This window comes from Periophthalmus magnuspinnatus, chromosome 19 (assembly GCF_009829125.3).
Source record: "Periophthalmus magnuspinnatus isolate fPerMag1 chromosome 19, fPerMag1.2.pri, whole genome shotgun sequence".
Taxonomy (NCBI): domain Eukaryota; kingdom Metazoa; phylum Chordata; class Actinopteri; order Gobiiformes; family Gobiidae; genus Periophthalmus; species Periophthalmus magnuspinnatus.
Window position 1 is genome coordinate 2403450 of NC_047144.1, and position 12631 is coordinate 2416080.

The window sequence follows — 12631 nt, forward strand, 5'->3', positions numbered from 1 at the left end:
AGATTGATCACAGGCTCCTGAAAATGTGCTTTTTAAATCCATTTTGTATTTTTTCTTGACTTTTCAGACGATTTTAAAACTTTTTTCGCCGCGTTTTGATTTGTTGTGTTGTGATTTTAATGTTTTTCTTCGTCTGTAACGCACTCTGAATTACCTTGTGTGCAAACTGTGCTGTACAAATAAACTTGCCTCGCCTTTGCTAATGTGTGCATTGTGTCTCCATGGTGACTGCTGAACATTCCACCATAGAGACGCATGTAGAACACCACCAGCGAGATGTTGCTGCAAAGGATCAGGATTTACTTTTCAATGTAAAATTCATAACAAAATGTGCGTGTCTGCCGTAAAGTGTGTAAAGAAGTGGATTAAGCGAGTGTGACGTCACCCACGGCGTTCAGCTCCAGTCAAACGAAGCTCATCGAGGTTAGCATAGCAGTTACTAGCGGCTAACCTGCAACTAGGGACTATATTTGGGAATCGACGCGTGAAACCAAAGCGCCAATAAGGTCCTCGCCTCTTCGCACGCGCACCGCTGGTTTGGTTTGACCTGTTGCTAACGCTAGCGGGGGCAACCTCACGAAAAGAAGGCGCCTGATTGGTCTGTTATTAATGTTTATTTGTCAATTTAGGGACGAAAATAGCTAAATAAAAGCCCCAGGATCACGTAGCACGTTAATACAAACATTTAAGACCGCGGTTTTTCAATAGAAAGTGAACTGGAGCCAGAGCTAAAAAGGACCACGTTCGAAAGCGGTGGCTAGCAGGTTAGCGCCATCCATTTATATATCTACAGTCCGTGGTATCTGCTTTATACGTTAATTTGCTGCATAAATGTGTAAACGTACAGACATAGTTTTAGCTTCATTGCTCTTTAGCTTCCATTTTTTACTTGTTTCGTTTGTTCTGACACATTTGCGGACAAGACCGGCCTAAAAAAAATATAGCATCTAAGCTAACATCTGGCTATCAGATGGATAACGACTCTCTTATCGCCGATACTGATAAGACGCCAATACATCGCCCTTTAACACTCCCCACGAGCCTATGTGAAGCAACAGCAGTGACGTGAGGAAGACGAGACCGAGCAGTTTAATGCCACACTGTAGAACATTCCAGGCGGAGCATTTACATCTCCACGGAGACAAGCAGGTGGCAGCTGACACTCCGGGAAAGTTCCACAGTGTCTAATGCGAACTGCAAACAACATGTGGTTTGGAAATGTAAAACAAAACGCTAACTCTACGCTAAGGGCTGGAGACGTCGACGAAAGTGTTCTGAACTGATCCTCCCCCGTGTGTCAGATGCCCTCCCCGTGTCTCTATCATTAAGAAGTTGCCGATACGATACACACCTCGATAAAGTGCACTGTCGATTCGATACAGTACGATACGATATATTTCAAATCAATTCGAGACGATTCAGTGAGAAAATAAAGGTCGACACTTAATGATCAACCCCAAGTAAAAAAAAAAAAAAAAGAATATTAATTGAATTTTTTTTCATTTATTTGTCTTCCGTTTATTGAAGATGAATAAACACAATAAAGTGCTTTTTTTTGCATTTTTTTTTTTGCATTTTTACCAACTAGAAACACATCAGACTGTTACATCGTCCAGTATTTTTCATCCACAGCTAATACCAGCTCCACGGTTACATTTACACAGGGACATGTGCAGTTTAACGACACTGAACGATCGCAAAATATCAATTAAACCACAACTGTGACGCTAAAAGTGTTTGTTAAACCAACGTTAATATGAAATAAACCTGTTTTAATCATCAAAACAGTGAATCAAAGGTCAAATGTTCTGCATAAATACGTTTTTTGACTCTAAACGAGCCACACAAATGTAGCGCCGTGACGGAATAATTTGGTAAAATATATTTAAAAAAATACTCTTACAATATATCGATACAGCAGCCCGCGATACCGATACATATATCAACATTTCGATATTTTTGCACACCCCTAGTCTCTCTTATTCTGCGTAAAAACTGCTAACTTGGATTCGTTTGTCGTTTTGTCGATTCTTCTGGTTGTGTTTAAAATGTGAAACTTTGAACAGAATCTTATTTTTAAAACATAAATCATAAACAATCCCAAAGCTTGTCAGAAAAAAACAAAAACAAAACTCCATTTACATATTTTTCCAGTCGTTCTAATGCTAACGACAGAATTCCTAAAACATGTAAATGACCGTCCAGTCTCGTCCGAACGCTTTAGCTTAGCCGTTGTTTAGCGCCGTGCTCCAATTAGCGCCGCTCCCCCAGACTCCTCACACGGTGTAATCCACTGAGGCCCCGTTATGTAAGGATCAGGGGGCTTTGTGTCTGCGGAACAATTAGAGCTAATGCTAATGCTAATCCGAGGTATGCGCGGAGAACAGCTGCTGCTCAGAGCGACGGCGGACGTGCTAACCGCTACATGCTACGCAGACGTCTGACACACTGGGCTAATGCGTGGTTTTCATCGAGGATTTCAGCGCTCCTGTTACATAAGAAACATTTTGAGGACTTTTTAGCGACCCGAAAGACTTCATATTTAGTTTTACGTTAGTTAATCGCCACGGCAACGGCACTAATTTGAACCTAATTTAGCGACGTTTACACAACCCTTATCCTGGGAGCCAGAATACACAGTTCGTCAATACTTTCCGAAGCTGTGAGTCCGGTCACAGGTGAATCTATCGCCACGAAAATCAGGTGGGCGTGATTGACAGGTGGATCGGCCAATCAGGGAGCGGCACGGTCCGTCAGTATCGAAACAAATATGGCTGCGTATGAAAAGAAGGAGAAAAAAAAAGGGAAAATATAACACAGGGGCTGAAAAACATGGAGGATTTCTGCAGAATCAATGAGCGAAGCAGCAAATTGTGTTCATCTGAGCAGGGGCGGCGCCGTCAGAATAGCCAATGTTCTCCCAAAGATTCTTGCTCCTCCCCTTTCATATCACATCTAATCTCAACTAAAAATGTTCAAACACAAACCAGAGAGTTCAAAATGAGAATACAACAAAACAGAATTCCGTCTTAGTTTTCCTAAATCACTTTCACCTGGATTAAGACGGCGACGCCAACGTGGTGGACGCAAGAGGAGCATTTGCGTCCATTTAAGGCTCTAAATAAACATGTTCAGTTACGTGAGCGCCCCCCATTGAAGAACTTACAACCCCCACAGCTCCTCCAACCAAAAATGTCAAGCCCCGTCTCTGCGTCTGAGAAGCTTGATTTTGTTCAAAATAATGAGACCCATGAGGGAGTAGAGACCAGACTGAGGCCGTCTGTGTAAAAAATACACAGAGATCGGTCTGGATTTGCTATGATACTATGATATTCAGATAAATACATTTTGTTATTAGTTTTACGAGTGAAAAGTGACATCATGAACTTTACAATAACTTTAAATTAATACTGACATCAGGAAATATCAGTTATCGGCAACAACAACATTTTAGTATTGGTTGAAGAAATCCATTGTTAAACATTAAATAACCAGAAGTTTCAAAATGGCGGCCACAAGAAAAGACCATTAAAGAAGAAGAAGAACAACAAGAAGAAGAAGAACAAGAAGAAGAAGTTTGTGAAATCAAGGTGTGAAAAATGATCCTCGTGACTCTCTTTGCACTTTACATCAAAACTGTGCCATTTGCTCTAAAAGTCTTTTTGTTGTTGTTCTATAACAATAAAATCTTGAATCTTGAATATTTATTTTAACTCCTCAGTGTCTTTGACCTTTTGTGAACTCGTCCAGCAGCTCCCTCCTCGTCCAGAGGAGCAGCTGCTGGGACAGAGACACGAGAAGAAGATTTATGACGAAACTCACTGCACACGATCAGTACACTCTGCAGAGAGAAAGAGAGAGACTCAGTCTGCAGAGAGAGAAGAGAAGAGAGAGACTCACTCTGCAGAGAGAGGAGAGAGAGACTCACTCTGCAGAGAGAGGAGAGAGAGACTCACTCTGCAGAGAGAGAAGAGAAGAGACTCACTCTGCAGAGAGAGAAGAGAGAGACTCACTCTGCAGAGAGAGAAGAGAAGAGAGAGACACGCTCAGTACACTCACTCTGCAGAGAAAGAAGAGAGAGACTCACTCTGTAGAGAGAGAAGAGAAGAGACAGCATAAGAGAGAGAGAAAGAGGGGGAGAGGAGAGACACTCACACTCTGCAGAAAGAGAGAAAGAGAGAGGAGAGAGACATGCTCACTCTGCAGAGACAAGAGAGGAGAATGTATTGAAGGGAGAGAGAGAGAGAGAGAGAGAGAGAGAGAGACACTCATTCTGTTGACCATAGAGGAGAATGTATAAGAGAAAGAGTGGGAGGAGAGGGAGAGGGACCTCCCACAGGTGGAGCACTCACTGCCCCTCCCACAGGTGGAGCACTCACTGCCCCTCCCACAGGTGGAGCACTACCTGCCCCCCCCACAGGTGGAGCACTACCTGCCCCTCCCGCAGGTGGAGCACTACCTGCCCCTCCCACAGGTGGAGCACTACCTGCCCCTCCCACAGGTGGAGCACTACCTGCCCCTCTCTCTGTGCTGTACTTAAACTCCACTGTGCCTCCAGTCTCTTTTCCAGGAGCTCAGGGCCTGTGCAGCCTGAGCCTCTGCTCTGATTAAAACAACAGCTCAGAGTTTGGCCACAGAAAACTCTGGTCCAAACACGAAGAGCTACTGAAAAGAGAAGAAAAAGAGAAGAGGGAGAGAGGAGTAAAGACGAGAGAGAGAGCAAGAGAGTGAGAAGAAGGAGACAGAGAGAGAGAGAGAGATGCAGAGGAGTGAATTATGGGGGTCTGGACCTGAGCCAAAGTCTGAGCAGCTGCTGCACTTTACATGAACAAAGAACAAACCAGGACCCACACGGCCCGGACCCACACGGCCCGGACCCACACGGCCCGGACCCACACGGCCCGGACCCACACGGCCCGGACCCACACGGCCCGGACCCACACGGCCCGGACCCACACGGCCCGGACCCACACGGCCCGACACGGCCCGGACCCACACGGCCCGGACCCACACGGCCCGGACCCACACGGCCCGGACCCACACGGCCCGGACCCACACGGCCTGGCCCGGACCCACACGGCCTGGCCCGGACCCACACGGCCCGGACCCACACGGCCCGGACCGACACGGCCTGGACCCACACGGCCCGGACCCACACGGCCCGGACCCACACGGCCCGGACCCACACGGCCCGGACCCACACGGCCCGGACCCACACGGCCTGGCCCGGACCCACACGGCCCGGACCCACACGGCCTGACACGGCCCGGACCCACACGGCCTGGACCCACACGGCCCGACACGGCCCGGACCCACACGGCCCGGACCCACACGGCCCGGACCCACACGGCCCGGACCCACACGGCCCGGACCCACACGGCCCGACACGGCCCGGACCCACGCGGCCCGGACCCACACGGCCCGGACCCACACGGCCCGGACCCACACGGCCTGGACCCACACGGCCCGGACCCACACGGCCCGGACCGACACGGCCCGGACCCACACGGCCCGGACCCACACGGCCCGGACCGACACGGCCCGGACCCACACGGCCCGGACCGACACGGCCCGGACCCACACGGCCCGGACCACACGGCCTGGCCCGGACCCACACGGCCCGGACTCACACGGCCCGGACCCACACGGCCCGGACTCACACGGCCCGGACCGACACGGCCCGGACCCACACGGCCCGGACCGACACGGCCCGGACCGACACGGCCCGGACCGACACGGCCCGGACCCACACGGCCCGGACCAACACGGCCCGGACCGACACGGCCTGGACCCACACGGCCCGGACCACACGGCCTGGCCCGGACCCACACGGCCCGGACCGACACGGCCCGGACCCACACGGCCCGGACCCACACGGCCCGGACCACACGGCCTGGCCCGGACCCACACGGCCCGGACCCACACGGCCTGGCCCGGACCCACACGGCCCGGACCCACGCGGCCCGGACCCACGCGGCCCGACACGGCCTGAGTCAGAGTTAACAAAGTCAGAGACAGAGCTGTGGTTAAGTTGAGTCAGAGTTACAGTGATGTGCTCACAGAAGTTGGGCAACACTGGTAAAAGTGTGTTTAAAGTGTGTTTAAAGTGTGTTTAAAGTGTGTTTAAAGTGTGTTTAAAGTGTTTAAAGTGTGTTTAAAGTGTGTTTAAAGTGTATCTAAAATGTGTTTAGTCTGTTTAAAGTCTGTTTAAAGTGTATTTAAATTATATCTAAAATGTGTTTAAAGAGTGTTTAAAATGTGTTTAAAGTGTATTTAAAGTGTTTAAAGTGTGTTTAAAGTGTGTTTAAAGTGTGTTTAGTGTTTAAAGTGTGTTTAAAGTGTTTAAAGTGTTTAAAGTCTGTTTAAAGTGTGTTTAGTGTTTAAAGTGTGTTTAAAGTGTTTAAAGTGTGTTTAAAGTGTGTTTAGTGTTTAAAGTGTGTTTAAAGTGTTTAAAGTCTGTTTAAAGTGTGTTTAGTGTTTAAAGTGTGTTTAAAGTGTTTAAAGTGTGTTTAGTGTTTAAAGTGTGTTTAAAGTGTTTAAAGTCTGTTTAAAGTGTGTTTAGTGTTTAAAGTGTGTTTAAAGTGTTTAAAGTGTGTTTAAAGTGTATTTAAAGTGTTTAAAGTGTGTTTAAAGTGTTTAAAGTGTGTTTAAAGTGTGTTTAAAGTGTGTTTAAAGTGTTTAAAGTGAGTCCTGCTGCTCATTTTCAGACGTGTCACGTCCTGTTTATGTCAGAAACTATAAACTTTCTCATAACTGTATAAATGTGTCTCACTTCAGTAGAACAGATTTTTTTTCTGCTGTGAATCTTCAACACGAGATCGGCCCATTGAGATTACACCTCTCTCCTCTCTCACCTCCCTCCCTCCCTTTCTCTCTGTCCTCTTTTCTCGTTCATCCTCTCTCTTTCCCTCGCTCCTCTCCCTCTCACTTCACTCCTTTTTTCTCTACTCCCACCTCTCTATCTCCCTCACATTCCCCTCCATTCTCTCTTCACCCCTTCTCTTTCTCTCTCCCCCCTTTCCCACGTTCTCTCTCTCTCTTTCCCCTTGTCTTTCTCTTTTCTCTTCACCCCGTCTCCTTCTCTATCTGCTTCCCTCTTCTCTCCCCTCTCCTCCTCTCTCTCTCTCTCTCTTTTTCTCTCTATGTTCATGTTCTTCTCTGTTCCCTCGTTCTTTCTCTTCAAAACCAAAGGCAAAAATCAGGAAGAAATAAAAAAAATTCTTTGGCCAAAAAAAAAAAGTAGAAAATGATTTTACAGAAGCCTCCAGAATGTGACACCGAGGCTTCAAAACAAACAGAGACGAGCCGAACAGCGACTTTACAGCGGCACGAGAGTAAACGAGAGTAAACGAGAGTGAATGAGAGTAAACGAGAGTAAACGAGTGCAAACGTGCAGAGGTTAAAATAACTCCAAAAATCAGACACTCAAACAAACATCAAGTCTCTGCATCTGATTTTTACTCATTTAAAAACGTGAAAAACAAAACGAGTTCATTTTAAACTGTTTGCAGTGGAACGTTACTCCTCACTCACATTATTACATTGAAAAAAACAAAAACAAAAAAACTACCCCCCCCCCCAAAAAAAATAAAAATAATAATAAATAAAACATAAAAAACTAAAATAAAAAAACTACCCCCCCTCCCAAAAAAATTAAAAATTAAAAAATAAAACATAAAAAAATAAAATAAAAAAAATAAAATAAAATAAAAAATAAATAAAAAAATCTTAAACTTTTTTTTCATACAACATAAACAAGTTACTAAATTACTAAAGTCACTCAATAAAACAATTGCAATACAGTTTTATTGAGTGACTTTAGTAATTTATTTAGTCCTGATAAAAAAATAAAAAAAACTTAAATAAAAATAAATAAAAAAAAAAACATAAAAAACTAAAATTAAAATAAAGAAAATTAAACATTTTTTTTCATACGATATAAATAAATTACTAAATTACTACAGTCACTCAATAAAACAATCGGAATACAGTTTTATTGAGTGACTTTAGTCATTTATTTAGTCCTGATATAAAAAATAAATAAATAAATAAATAAATTTCATAAAACATAAATAAATGACTAATGTCACTCAATAAAACAGTATTATAAATATTATTATTTTTAAATTAATAACTGCATGCCTTACATTTTGCATTAAGAGCACCATAATTACTCACCATGATGAGTTTATAAGTACTTTTCACAACTTTCAGAGAACCAGAGTTTTGCTCTGACCATAATGCTAATGACAACTAGCATGCTAACTCGCACTTGATTCACGGACAATAAAATGGCTTCATATTTAGGGCTTATTTTGACCTCAAGAGCTGCTTATGCAAAATATATATATATATATATATATATATATATATATATATATATATATATATATATATATATATATATATATATATATATATATATATATATATATATATACTGGGCAAATACTGTAGACTGTTTATATAAATGGACATAGCTAACGAGCCGCCGTGATCTGATCTGTACCTGCTGCTTCAGACTCATTCTGGTCTTAAATGTTCGTATTAACCCTCTACATGATCCTGGGTTGTTGGTTTTTTTGTTGGTTTTATTTTCAGCTATTTTGAGTTTATTTTAATTTATTTATTTTTGTTACTTTAAGTTTAGTTTTTTTGTTATTTTGAGGGGTTTTTTTTATTTTGAGTTTATTTTGATTTTTTTTTGTTATTTTAAGTTATTTTGAGTTTTTTGTTATTTTTATTTTTTTTAAGTATTTTGATTTTATTTTGATTTTTTGTTATTTTAAGTTTTTTTTGTTATTTTGAGGGTTTTGTTTCATTATTTTGAGTATATTTAGATTTTTATTATTATTTTTTGTTATTTTAAGTTTTTTGTTATTTTGATTTCTTTTTTGTTATTTTTATTTATTTATTTATTTTTTTAAGTTATTTTGAGTTTGTTTTGTTTTTAAACCCTGTCCTCTCTCTGTCTCTGCTGCTTCACACTCATTCTGGTCTTAAATGTTCGTATTAACCCTCTACATGATCCTGGGGTTTTTATTTCACTGTTGTGTCTGTAAATCAAGATATGAACATTAAAAACAGACAAATCAGGCGCCGTCTTTCCCTCCTGTTAGCGTTAGCAACAGGTTTGATTGACAGCGTTGCTAAGGCCCGTCGTACACCTGCTCTAGTGGTGACGTCACACTCACTTAAGAAAGACAGTGGCTTTGTTAAATTAAAATGTGAAAAAAATAAAAACTAATTTTAGATTTTTATCAATGAAAACACTTAATGAGTAAATTCTGTAATTAAAAGCCTTCAGTCGCCATTTTTCAACAGTTAAAATCAAGGACCAGGACTGAACCAGGACTAAACCAGGACTAAACCAGGACTGAACCAGGACTGAACCAGGACTAAACCAGGACTGAACCAGAACTAAACCAGGACTGAACCAGGACCAAGCCAGGACTAAACCAGGACTAAACCAGGACTAAACCAGGACTGAACCAGGACTGAACCAGGACTAAACCAGGACTGAAACAGGACTAAACCAGGACTGAACCAGGACTGAACCAGGGCTAAACCAGGACTGAACCAGGACTGAACCAGGACTGAAACAGGACTGAACCAGGACTAAACCAGGACTGAACCAGGACTGAACCAGGACTGAAACAGGACTAAACCAGGACTGAAGCAGGACTGAACCAGGACTGAACCAGAACTAAACCAGGACTAAACCAGGACTGAACCAGGACCAAGCCAGGACTAAACCAGGACTAAACCAGGACTAAACCAGGACTAAACCAGGACTAAACCAGGACTGAACCAGGACTGAACCAGGACTAAACCAGGACTAAACCAGGACTGAACCAGGACCAAGCCAGGACTAAACCAGGACTGAACCAGGACTGAACCAGGACTGAAACAGGACTAAACCAGGACTGAACCAGGGCTAAACCAGGACTGAACCAGGACTGAACCAGGACTGAAACAGGACTGAACCAGGACTAAACCAGGACTAAACCAGAACTAAACCAGAACTGAACCAGGACTGAACCAGGTCTGCTACACCACGACTAAACTCCAGGACTCACATTAGACTCAAACACGAGCTCTGCCTCTGCACGATTCTCCACTCACCAAAGACGCTCTGAAGTTTAAGGGGCAGCATCATGAGGAGGAGAAAAACATGTTCTCATTTATAATAATAATAAAAAAAACAGTTATTTGTGTGGATCTGATTAAGTTCAAAAGTGAAACCAACTCTTCCCTGGTTCTTTCAATCATTGATCGTTTATGGTGCAATAAACAATCGTTTTCGGTTTCTGTTGAGTTAATTCACACATAAAGGTCAGTCTGTTTTACCTCGAGGCGCTGCTTTCAACTGCAACGGTACTTTTCAAATAATCTACTGTACAGTACTGTGTGTGGCTGGAGTGGAGTTCATTATAAATTTTAAATAAATTGCCTAACTATAAATTTTTGCGGGTAATATTTTGCCAGTTTGAAATAATCAACAATGAAAAAAACTAAAAAACGTAAAAAAAAAAACTGAAAAAAAACCCTAAAAAAACATAAAAAATAAAAAAAACTAAAAATAACTTAAATAAAAATAAAAAAACAAAAAAAGAATGACATACAAAAAATCTAAAATAAATAAATAATAATAATAATAAACTTTAAAAAAATATTATTATAATTTTTTTTAATATAAAATCAACTTATCTTCATACAACATAAATAAAGTACTTTAGTCAGTATTACAATTATTATTTTTGTAAATTAATAACTGCACGTCTCACCATTTTGATCATTTTGTGGCATAAACGTGTTAAATTCTTGTTATATTCTCCCTTTACTCTTCAGACTGGTTTGTACGGTTGTGTATAGTAAGCACACTGCACAGAACACAAAAGGAGAACACTGCTGCTCCAAAAACATGAGATAAAGTGGCTAAGCTAACACATTTAGCCACTTTACACGGAAAACAGACCTTTACCCACGCTTATACTCCTAAATACTTCACCACATGTCATGCACACGCGTTTAGTAGCTTTATTTAACCAAAAACATCATTAAAAACTGCCAAACTGTCTGAAATTAGGCAAAAATGTGCGAATAAAAGTTGTAAATTCGCATAAAACTCGTACTTACAAGCATAATTTGGAGTCTCCGCGGTGTCTTGATGATGTGGAGGAGGTTGTTAGGTTCCTTTGTGCAGTTGTGAAGAGTTTTGTTTGCAAAAAGACGAGAAAAACTGCAGAAAAGTGAAGGACAGGCGTCCTTACAACATTATAACGCTCTGCTCCACTGTCCCACTACTAGAGACGTACCGGACCGTACCAAGTCTAAACAGGGGGACACACGAGGTAATTTAACATTTTAACAACTGTGATATTTTATTTCCTTAAAAACTAAAAGACAAACGAAATTAAAATCACGTGTAAGACAACTTCTGCTTTGTTTTTTGGTGTTAAAAGAGAGATAAAATGCGTTATTTGACAAGCTAACATGCTAATCCCCCTCCGCTACGAACTTTTAGCGTAGTCCGACCTGAGGCAATGAAAAGCAATTATAGTTTGACTCATGTTAAGTGTGAATGTAAGAACTAAACCAGGACTAAACCAGGACTAAACCAGGACTAAACCAGGTCTAAACCAGGTCTAAACCAGGTCTAAACCAGGTCTAAACCAGGACTAAACCATCAGAACTAAACCAGGACTAAACCAGGTCTAAACCAGGACTAAACCAGGACTAAACCAGGTCTAAACCAGGTCTAAACCAGGTCTAAACCAGGTCTAAACCAGGACTAAACCATCAGAACTAAACCAGGACTAAACCAGGTCTAAACCAGGTCTAAACCAGGGCTAAACCAGGACTAAACCAGTACTAAACCAGGTCTAAACCAGGTCTAAACCAGGACTAAACCATCAGAACTAAACCAGGACTAAACCAGGTCTAAACCAGGTCTAAACCAGGTCTAAACCAGGACTAAACCATCAGAACTAAACCAGGACTAAACCAGGTCTAAACCAGGTCTAAACCAGGACTAAACCAGGTCTAAACCAGGAGTAAACCAGGACTAAACCAGGATTAACCAGGACTAAAGCAGGACTAAACCAGGTCTAAACCAGGACTAAACCAGGACTAAACCATCAGGACTAAACCAGGACTAAACCAGGTCTAAACCAGGACTAAACCAGGACTAAACCAGGACTAAACCATCAGGACTAAACCAGGACTAAACCAGGACTAAACCAGGTCTAAACCAGGACTAAACCAGGACTAAACCAGGACTAAACCATCAGGACTAAACCAGGACTAAACCAGGACTAAACCAGGACTAAACCATCAGGACTAAACCAGGACTAAATCAGGACTAAACCAGGACTAAACCAGGACTAAACCAGGACTAAATCAGGTCTAAACCAGGACTAAACCTGCACTAAATCAGGACTAAACCAGGACTAAACCAGGACTAAACCATCAGGACTAAACCAGGACTAAACCAGGACTAAACCAGGTCTAAACCAGGACTAAACCAGGACTAAACCAGGACTAAACCAGGACTAAACCATCAGGACTAAACCAGGACTAAACCAGGACTAAACCAGGTCTAAACCAGGACTAAACCAGGACTAAACCA

At 42.3% G+C, this 12631-nt stretch overlaps 1 protein-coding gene across 1 annotated transcript in view; it reads right to left on the bottom strand.

Moving 5' to 3' along the window:
* Positions 1-11265, bottom strand: part of LOC117386979 (protein FAM53B-like) — a 37447-nt gene extending 26182 nt beyond the window's left edge. The window contains exon 1 of the mRNA XM_033984366.2: positions 11140-11265. The gene's annotated coding sequence lies outside the window, so the exon portion shown is untranslated. The remainder of the gene's footprint in view (positions 1-11139) is intronic.
* Between the last annotated feature and the right edge of the window lie 1366 nt (positions 11266-12631).